The sequence below is a fragment of the Nelumbo nucifera genome, chromosome 1, assembly GCF_055504915.1.
Source record: "Nelumbo nucifera cultivar China Antique chromosome 1, China Antique-T2T, whole genome shotgun sequence".
NCBI lineage: Eukaryota > Viridiplantae > Streptophyta > Magnoliopsida > Proteales > Nelumbonaceae > Nelumbo > Nelumbo nucifera.
This window is the reverse complement of record NC_142649.1, coordinates 45,485,456-45,495,570: the sequence shown is the minus strand read 5'-3', so window position 1 is coordinate 45,495,570 and position 10,115 is coordinate 45,485,456.

Here is a 10,115-nt window from a genome sequence, read left to right as displayed (position 1 = left end):
TCTGATTCTTTGCTACAACCGTTATTCGCCAGGCTAATTCGATTGGTGCAGGTAACCGTCGCAGAGTACAGTTCTATCAATTGAGAGACGTTATGTAGAGTTGGTGTGCACGATGCCTTCTGACGTGAGACGTGGGCACAGTCCTCTGGACTGGCAGGTGTTGCGCCGCCAAACAAGACATGTGGGAGCAGTCTGGCAGGCACGGTCTTGTCAGATAAGGAGTTTCCTGAAAACTCTGGGTTGCTCAATAACGAGCTCCTTTGTAGCAAGCTCCCTTGTAGCGAACTCCTTTGTAGCGAGCTCCAATAGTGAGCTGCCTTGCAACAAGCCATTTTGTAGCGAGTAGTAGCTAGCTGTTTTGTGGCGAGCAGTTCTGCTGGGGTTTCCATTACGCCGAGTTGTGGCCAAGCTATCATGCTAAGCTGACATTTACGTCGAGTCATATCCACGTGTCCCCTGGTTAGGACGTCGGGTCAAATCATCCTCCATCAATTACCCCCCACTCCTCAGGCTAAGGATCTTGCTCTAGCACGGGGAGTTCATGAAATGACGGGTGGATTTGACCCACAATTCAAATTACTTTGACCGACCGCGTGTGGTTTTCAGGTTTTTTGGGCACCAAACCGCCTTCAGTTTTGGAAGACGTGCAATCGTCTTTATTGTGAGCCGTTGGATTTACTTTAATCGAAGCCATTGGCTTTCAAGCATAGTGGCTATAAATAGGAGGGCCCCAGGCCTCATTTTTTTTTACGCCAACTTGCCTTGCTTTCGGTTTTGAGGTCGTGCCTTCGCCTTGTTTGTTGGAGCTCTCCCCGTTCGCGTCGCTTTTCCAGATCATTTTTTCTAGTGAGTCCCCTATCTTGTCCAATAATGTCTGGGTACTCGTGGGACGGTAACCAAGACGAGGTCCCCTCGAGCTCGGGGGGAGCTTGGGGTTTCCCCGAAGGGCAGTCTTTGGAGGCTCGGGATGCCTCTAGTAACTTGGCTTCCACTTCTCGGGGTCGGGAGCTGGATAGCTTCGGCCCTTCCTCCATGTCTATGGAGAGACTTCAGGCCCTAGTCTTTCATTACAACCTCCCCGGGGATCTTATTTACAGCCTCCCATCCGGCAACTATCCCTGGAAACACGATCACGACAAGATTGTGAGTTTTGAAGAGCAACTCGTGGCTGGTCTCCGACTCCCCCTACACCCTCTGATAGTGGAGGTTCTTTCCCACTTCAATGTCACCATAGATCAATTGCACCCGAACTCTATTCGGAACTTGGTGGGGACTATTTCCCTGTTTTTTGAGTATTGTCTTCCTCTTTCCCTCGATACCTTTGCCTCTATCTTGTCAATTAAGAATGCCTCCCCCGGAGCCACTCTAGAAAGGCGCTCTTATTACTTTTCCCCCCATCCTGGCTTCAAGCTCCTCCATGAGCTGCCTAACAGGATCCCGGCCTGGAAGCGGGGTTATTTTGTAGTTCGCAACCCAGAGGGGTGGCCCTTTCCGACCCACTGGAGGGCCGCCATTCAGGATCCAGGCGTTGACTTGGACCCGAAGGTTCAGGAAATGCTGCAGTCTTGGGCAGGGGTCAGATTTCTCTGTTCGGATTACTTAGCTGAGGACAAGCTTGTGCAGGCCGGCCTAAGCCCCGGTAGGTTACCTTTAGGTCGCCTTCTCTCTCTCTCTCTCTCTCTTTTCTTTTTTTTTTTTTTGCGAGCTAGACAAATGTCTTTTGATTCTTGCAGCCAACATGTCTGGTGTGGATGCACGTCGCCTGTTGTCGAGTAACCAGAAGCGTAGGGCGAAGAGGTCGTGCCCCGACTAAGCATCCACTTCTGGGGCGGCCGAGTTCGAAGCTGCGGACCCAGCCTTTGTTCCGCCATCAAAGGTCCCACCTGTGCCGTTCGAGGGAGTAGCCACGGGAGGCAGCGAAGAAGAAGAGGTCCTACCCCAGGAGTAGTACTCTCCGGCCGCGTGGTCTGGCCCCACCGTCTTCCTGCAGTTTCCTACCGAGGGGAGGGATGAAAGCATCACCAACTTCCTCGTGGCCTCGCGGAGGAGCCGGCAGGCGGTCAGTCATGAGGAGATCGCGGATTGGGCCGGGATGCACCCTAGGCAGCTCTCCAAGCTGGCCTCGGCTCACTACCTGGTGGTAAGTGCCTGCTTCTTCCCTTTTTCTCCCCCCTTTCTTTTTTCTTGTTTTTACTTACCTAGGCTTTCTATTGGTAGTTGAACTCTGCCATCCACGCCATGGCCTATCAGACTGCTATTCACTCCCAGGACGCCACCAAACAAAGGTCGGAAGTGCAGAGGCTCCAACGCAAGGTTGACCAGGCCCGGGGTGAGGTCCTCCAGGCTCAGAAGGGGAGCGAGGCCCAGGAGCTGCTCGTTAAGGACCTGGAAGCGCAGATATCCCGATTGTCTGAGGAGAGCGCCCGTTATAGGGAGGAGTCTTCGAGGGTGACGGCGGAGAGGGAGCTTCTTCGTTAGCAGGTACAGAGCTTGGAGTCAACGCTCCACGGGCGCACCCGAAACTTCGACGCCGCGGTGGAGGAAGAGCGGGCTAAGGCGATGGAGGACTTTAAAGAGTCCCAACAGTTCTATGACCTCCAGGTCGAGTACGGCTCGAAGTCCTACTGCTCGGGGTTCAAGCTTTGCCAATGTACTCTCCTGGGCTGTTAGGCTCATTTTTTTTATAAGAACTAGTAATGAAATGTTCCTCTCTTTTTTTTGCTAAGTGTTGTGCGATTTACTCTTTTGTCAAAGTGACTATTTCACTCGAACTGTTAGAGCTAAGTACCCGAAGTGGGGTTTCTCGACTATCGTCACCCCTAGCTGTCTCCCCATACTTAGTAGGGGTGATTTTATGATGTACACCGAGGTGAGCAACATAGTAAGGCATATGCCCGACCTGTCTACACTTGGGTTACTGAAGTTGAAGTCGGTTGTCCCTAACAGGTCCAACTTGTATACCAGGGCGGGCTATGCATCACAGGATTCATACCCGAGCTGCCTGTGCCTTAGGCTGGGGGAGTGACTTATAATCCACTCTCCTAGATTTCACCCATGCTGAAGAGGCGACTAGGTCTTATAGTGCCAAGGTCTTTTGTTAGCTCGGCGTATTGGCCCTTAGACTCTGGGAGCGACTACGGTCCACCCCCTTCTGGAGTTCGCCCATGCCAAAGAGGCAAGTAGGTCTTATAGTGCTGAGGTCTTTGTTAGCTCGGCATATTGGCCCTTAGGCTCGGAGAGCGACTTGTAGTCCACTCAGCTCGGTGATTACAGGTAATACTGCCTTAAGTTGACAGTATTCCATGCCCGAGGTACTTGTTTCCCTTCTAGAGTTTCGAGCTCATACGTTCCTTCCCCAAGCACCCACTTTATTCAGTAGGGTCCTTCCCAATTTGGCCCGAGCTTACCAACATCGGGCTCAGGCACCATAACTTTATGAAGAACCAGGTCTCTAACGCGGATGTTCCGCTTTTTGACCCTGGCGTTATAGTACCGAGCTACTCTCTACTGGTAGGCCGCGGTCCTAATGTATGCGAGGTCTCGTACCTCATCAAGTAGGTCGAGGTTGGTGTGTAGCTCGTCTTCGTTTGTTTTTTCATCATACACTTCTAGAGGTAGCGTGGGAACCTCGATCTTGGCTAGGATGACTGCTTCAGTGCCATAAGTGAGGTTGAAGGGAGTCTCGCCTGTGGCGGTCTTTACCGTGGTCCAATAAGCCCATAGTACACTGGGTAGCTCGTCTACCCATAGTCCCTTATCTCGGTTGAGGCATGCCTTCAGTCCACGGAGAATGGCTTTGTTCGTGACCTCCGCTTGGCCGTTTGCTTGAGGGTGCGCCACTGAGGTGAAGTTTTATTGAATTCCTATATCTTTGCACCAATTCTGAAATTTAATATCCTCGAACTGCTTACCATTGACAGAGATCAGTACTCGGGGTAGTCCAACATGGCACACTATATTCTTCCAGAAGAAGTTCTGCACATTCCGCGTTCTGAACGTTGTGAGAGGTTCAACTTCTACCCGTTTAGTGAAATAATCAACTGCCATCACTAAGAACCTTCTTTGCCCTACTGCTAGCGGAAATGGTCCGAGTATATTGATCCCCCACTGTGCGAAAGGCCACGGGCGGGTGAGATACTTCAGGTCGGCGGTGGGCTGGTGGTGGATGTTAGCATGCTTCTGGCACTTGTCACATCTTCTGACGAGCTCAATCGCATCTGCCTTCATCGTTGGCCAGTAGTATCTCTGTTGTAGTGCTTTCTGGGTGAGAGCCCTGCCCCCCAAGTGTCCACCGCATAGGCCCTCATGAGTGTCGCGGAGCACAAGCTCAGCCTCAAAAGGTCGCAAGCAGCGCAGATAGGGGAGCGTGTAAGATCTTCGGTACAGCTGTTCGTCTATTATGACGTATTTGGCCGCCTGACGCTCTACCCGCCCGGCGGCATTATGATCCACAGGGAGGGTCCTGTGCAATAGGAAGCTCACGAGCGGATCAATCCAGCTCGGCTCTGCTTGTACGACAGGAGCGGCCTCCTCTGCCCCCCCGAGAATGGTAGGCCGAGGTAGGATCTCTATGTACACGGTTCTCATGGTATTATCACTAGTGCTGGCTAACCGGAACAGGGCATCGGCCTCAGCATTCTCAGATCTCGGGATTTGCTTGATGAAGTGAGACTAGAAGTTGAGCAGAGCCTCTCTTACTTTGGCTAAGTAGGCGATCATGGTTGGCTCGCGAGCTTCATATTCACCTATAACTTGGTTCAGCACGAGCTGAGAATCACTGCAGATGACGATGGGCCTCGGCTATTAACGCCTCATACTCCGCTTCATTGTTGGATGCTGCGAACTCAAAGCGTAACGCATACTCCAGTTTTACCCTGCTTGGCCCATATAGAACGATTCCAGCTCCACTGCCCTACTGGTTGGATGAGCCATCCATGTGAAGTATCCAAGGCTCCTCATCCTAGCTCGGGTTCGATCTAACAAGGGGAGAAGCCACACTAGTTGCTACCTCACGGTGCTCGAGCTCAACTGGCATGGGAACCTTGGGCTCATTCGACCTGGGGGCCTCGGGCTCGACCAACCTGGGGACTTCGATGCTAAAAGTGCATTCCGCAACAAAGTCAGCTAAGGCTTGGGCCTTGATAGCAGTTTGTAGCTTGTATTGAAGGTCGTATTCGCTGAGTTCGATGGCCCACTTTGTCAACCTACCAAAGACCTCGAGCTTGAGCAAGACTTGCCTTAGAGGCTTGTTGGTGAGGACAACAACAGTATGAGCTTGAAAGTACGGATGGAGCTTCCAAGCTGCAATGACTAGTGCATACGCCAACTTTTCAATCTCTAGATACCTCGTCTCTACACCCTGCAACACTTTGCTAACATAGTAGATTGGTTGTTGGACCCAATCTACTTCTCTTATCAGTACCGAGCTGGCCACCCCGTCACTTGCAGAGAGGTACAGCTCCAAAACATCACCCTCCTCGGGTCGGGTTAAGACTGGGATACTGGCGAGGTACCTCTTGAGCTCGTCGAACGCAAGCTGGCACTCTTCGGTCCATTCAAAGCCTTTGCTTTTAATCGCCTTAAAGAAAGGCAGGCAGCGATCTGCCGATTTGGACATGAAGCGGCTCAGGGCGGCTATATGGCCATTCAACCTCTAAACCTCCTTCAATTTTTGGTGGTCTCATATCTAGGATAGCCTTAATTTTATCTGAGTTGGCGTTAATGCCACACCGATTGACGATGTACCCTAGGAATTTACCCGAGGTGACACTGAAGGCACACTTGTTTGGGTTTAGTTTCATGTTAAACTTACGCAAAATTTCGAAAACAAAATGCAAATATTTTATTAGATCATTTGAAAACTGAGTTTTGATGACCATGTCATCTACATAGCATTCTACTTTCTTGCCGATCAATGGCTCAAACAATTTATTTACAAGTCTTTAAAAGGTAGCCCCAGCATTTTTCAATCCAAAGGGCATGACCTTATAACAGTACAGGCCTAGTTCAGTTATAAAAGTCGTTTTTTCTTCGTCGGCAGGGTCCATTCTTATCTGGTTATAGCACGAGTAGGCATCCAGGAAACTCAGCAACTCATGCCCTGAGGTCACGTCCACCAGGCGGTCAATCTTGGGGAGTGGGAAGCAATCTTTCGGTCAAGCTCGGTTCAGGTCAGTATAATCGATGCACATGCGCCATTTACTATTGGCCTTCTTTACCAGGACTGGGTTGGTTACCCAGCTCGGGTAATGGACCTCTCTGATAAAGTCGGCTACGAGGAGCTTTGCGACCTCCTCGTCAACTACTCTCCAGCGCTCTAGGGCTAAGTTGCGTTTCTTCTATCTAACTGGCCTAACTACAGGATCAATATTTAGCCTGTGAGTTATGATGCTAGGGTCTATGCCGGGCATCTCTGCCGCGGACCATGCAAAAACATCTAAATTTTGAAGTAAAAAACTTACCAGTTGAGATCGCAGGGGCTCCTGGAATGAAGCACCGATCTGGAGTGTCCGAGCTGGGTCCTCCACCGAAAGTGGGCACGAAAATAGTCTCTTTCACAGGTGCAGCTCGCTCTTCGCATTGCTCCGTAGGTCGCTCCAGCTTGAGGTCGTCGGCCACCGTGGCTTTCCCTTTGAGGGCGGCGACGTAGCACTTGTGTGACTCGAAGTGATCGCCTCGCACTACCCCAACTCCAAAGTCTGTGGGGAACTTCATCGCCAAATAATAGGTGGAGACCACCACACGAAGAGCATGGGTGATGGGTTGACCTATTATGGCATTGTATGGGGAGGGAGTTGCGACCACCAAGAAGTCGTGGTTGAGTCTTACTATGCACAGGTACTGTGATTCTCTCCAGGGGCCTGACCTCCTCTCCGCTGAAGCCTACCAAGGGAGTACTTGCGGGCTTGAGATCACTCTCCTGGAGCTGAAGCTTGTTGAATGCTGCCTTGAAAAGAATATCTACCGAGCTACCGGAATCAACGAGGACACGCTTGACTTCGAAGTCATTAATCCTTATCTTTACGACGAGCGCGTCATCATGGGGGTAGTGGACCCCGCATGCGTCGTCCTCAATGAAGAAGATCGGGTCTTCTGTCCTTGGCCGCTTTAGGGGGTTTTCCTCCTTCCTTCCAACCTCTCGAGCTGAAATCCGAGCTGCTGCCGAAGTGCAACCCGCGACGATCAAACCTCTGACGATCACATGTATAGTGCCCCGAACTGGTCTCTCTTCGGGAGGCTACCTCTGTGGCTGCTCAGCTTGCCTGCTGCTGGATTCGGGAGCATCTCTACCCTGCTCCCCTTACCGACCTACCTTATTATTATTATTATTTTGTAAAAATTCCTTAAGTATCCGCAATGGATGAGCTCTTCTATCTCGTCGCGGAGGTTCTTACAACTTTCGATACTATGACTGTGATCTTTATGAAAACTACAATATAGATTCTTATTCCTTACATTGGGGTCCCCTTTCAGCCGGGGTGGCCACTTCACATACGGGGCGTCTTTGATTGCCATGAGGATCTCGGACGCGTTCAGGGGTGTGTATCAGTTCTTTCTGCTGGAGGGGCTCGGAAAGGCTGACTTGGTCTTGCCCCCCGAGCTGGGTCTTTCTTCTTCTTGTTGTCCCCGTGGGTCGAGGACTCAGTTTCTCTTTTCCTCTTTTGAGGCACATTTTCATTCTTCTAGTTAATCTCCTCCTCTGTCCCTATGAACTGGTCCGCGAGCTTGAGGAACTCGGTCACAGTCTTAGGTTGGTTGACAACTACATGCCACCTGAACTCCTTGTGCGCTATGCCTCTCTTGGTTGCTGTGAGTCGCACTACGGGGTCCAAGTGGGGTATCTGTAGGCAAGCGTCATTGAACCACTTGATGTAGCTGCGGATAGGCTCCCCTTCCCTCTGGACTATGCCGAGGAGGCTCTCCTGGGTTCTCGGGCACCGCTTGCTGGTGACGAAATGGGAGGTAAAGACTTGCACGAACTGCGCCCAGCTTCTTATTGACCCGGGCGCGAGGTTCCTGTACCATGTGCGGGCTACTCCTTTGAAGGTAGTGGAGAAGGCCATGCACATGCAGGACTCACTGGCCCTTGCCAAGTGCATTTGCGACTGAAAGGCGTCGACGTGGTCATTTGGATCGAACGTTCCATCATACTTGTCCAAGGGAGGAAGCTTGAAGTCCTTTGGCATAGGGACGGCTAGAAGTTCTGGAGACAGGGGGGACGGCACTGAGAGGAGTGGAGTGGCTTTCACTTCATCCGAGCTCACCTCTTCCTTACCCTTGAGCTCAGGCAGGTTGTGAGTGGCAGTTCGGCGAGCTCAGCGGCGTCTCCATTGCTTCGTTGGCCCAAAAAGGGGCTCGGATTGCTGCTGATGGCTGTGAACCGAAGGGCCTTGTCTACAGTCTGCGGCCAGAACCTCGAACTAGTTCTCGGCAAGCGGAAGCTCGAACTATGAAGGCTGAGACGATGCGGGTCTGACTGGCTGAGAGGCCCCCGACCTGACTACAAGCTGCGAGGTGGGGGGAGTAACTTGTCTTTCCCTCATGCCATGAGATGAGACCTGGCTTCCAAGAGGGTTCCAAGTTCGGGAGGTCTCTCCTCGACGGGGGAGACGCTCGCTGCGACGGCGGGGCTGGGCCTGTTGCGTAGCGGGGTGTCGAGGTGGAACTTGCTGTTGATGCTGAGGCAGCGGTGGGAACCACTGCTGGTACTGCTATTGGTAGACGTGGTGGAGCATTTGCTGTTAGTACAACTGAAACTGGTGGACCTGCTGCATTTGAGCTTGCATAGCTCGCACGTAGTGTACCAAGTTTTCTAGCTGGTTATGTCCGACCACCGGGAGAACTGATGGTTCTACAGAGGTCGCCTCTACTGGCGAGGGGAGTGGAGCACTTACTGGCGCCATGATCTGAGGCGCGCTCAGGGTAGGGACTCCGTCCGCAGAGAGGGGTACAGTGAATTGGCCAATGCAAACGGTAGGGAGCTGAGGTCGTTCCCCAGAGGTGTTTTGGTCGGCACTTCGTCCGGCGTTGCTGGAGGAAGTCATTGAAGTCTTACCGAAGTTGCTTGGTGAGAGGCATTTTGAAGCGATTCCCACAGATGGCGCCAAATGATGTAGCGTGATCTGATCACTCCTAGCTGGCGCTGGATGAGGTATCTGCAAGGAAGAAGGTAAAGGATTCCCGGGGAGCTTGCCCGGCGAGAACACTCCGATGCTTAAGTTAGTACTCGGCAAAAAACTGAGAGAGTTGCGAAGGAATAAATGCTAAGAGTGAAGATGCACAATTTTCGATTACCCTTTTCCTTGGGAGTTGGAGTCCTTATATACTGATGCTCTGTCAAATCGGGTGTAACCGCCTCTGATTCTCTACTACAGTCGTTATTCGCCAGGCTGATTCGATTGGTGCAGGTAACCGTCGCAGAGTACGGTCCTGTCAATTGAGAGACGTTATGCAGAGTTGACATGCATGACGCCGCCTGGCGTGAGACGTGGGCGCAGTCCTATGGACTAGCAGGTGCTGCACCGCCAGACAAGAGACGTGGGAGCAGCCTGGCAGGCACGGTCTTGTCGGATAAGGAGTTTCCTGAAAACTCCGGGTTGCTCAATAACGAGCTCCTTTGTAGCGAGCTCCCTTGTAGCGAGCTCCAATAGCAAGCTGCCTTGCTCAACACATCACCTAGTTTACAAGATCATATCCACATATTATAGGAATACAATGCACATTATAATAGTTTTTATAATGTATGTTTACTTGTTTGGCATGTATGTTTATGTGAAGTTTACTTGTTCACTTAGTTTACTTGTTTGGCATGTTGTTTGAATTAAATCTGAGTTTAGTTTACTTGTTTAGCATGTATGTTTATGTGAAGTTCAAAAATGCTTTTCCTGCTCCTTAAATTTTTGTCAAATCTCAACCCCTTTTTAACAATTATAAATTGTTAAACTTATATTATGGAAGGACAATTTGGTGGCCATTTTGATAGATTAGCCAACTGGTTGGTTTGTCCAGGTTGATGAGTTGGATTTGGATAGACAACTATACTATACCAACAACTAGCTTACACTTCCACCACAGAGCATATTACGACTATGCTTTTGGTAGATGTGCACTGTTGA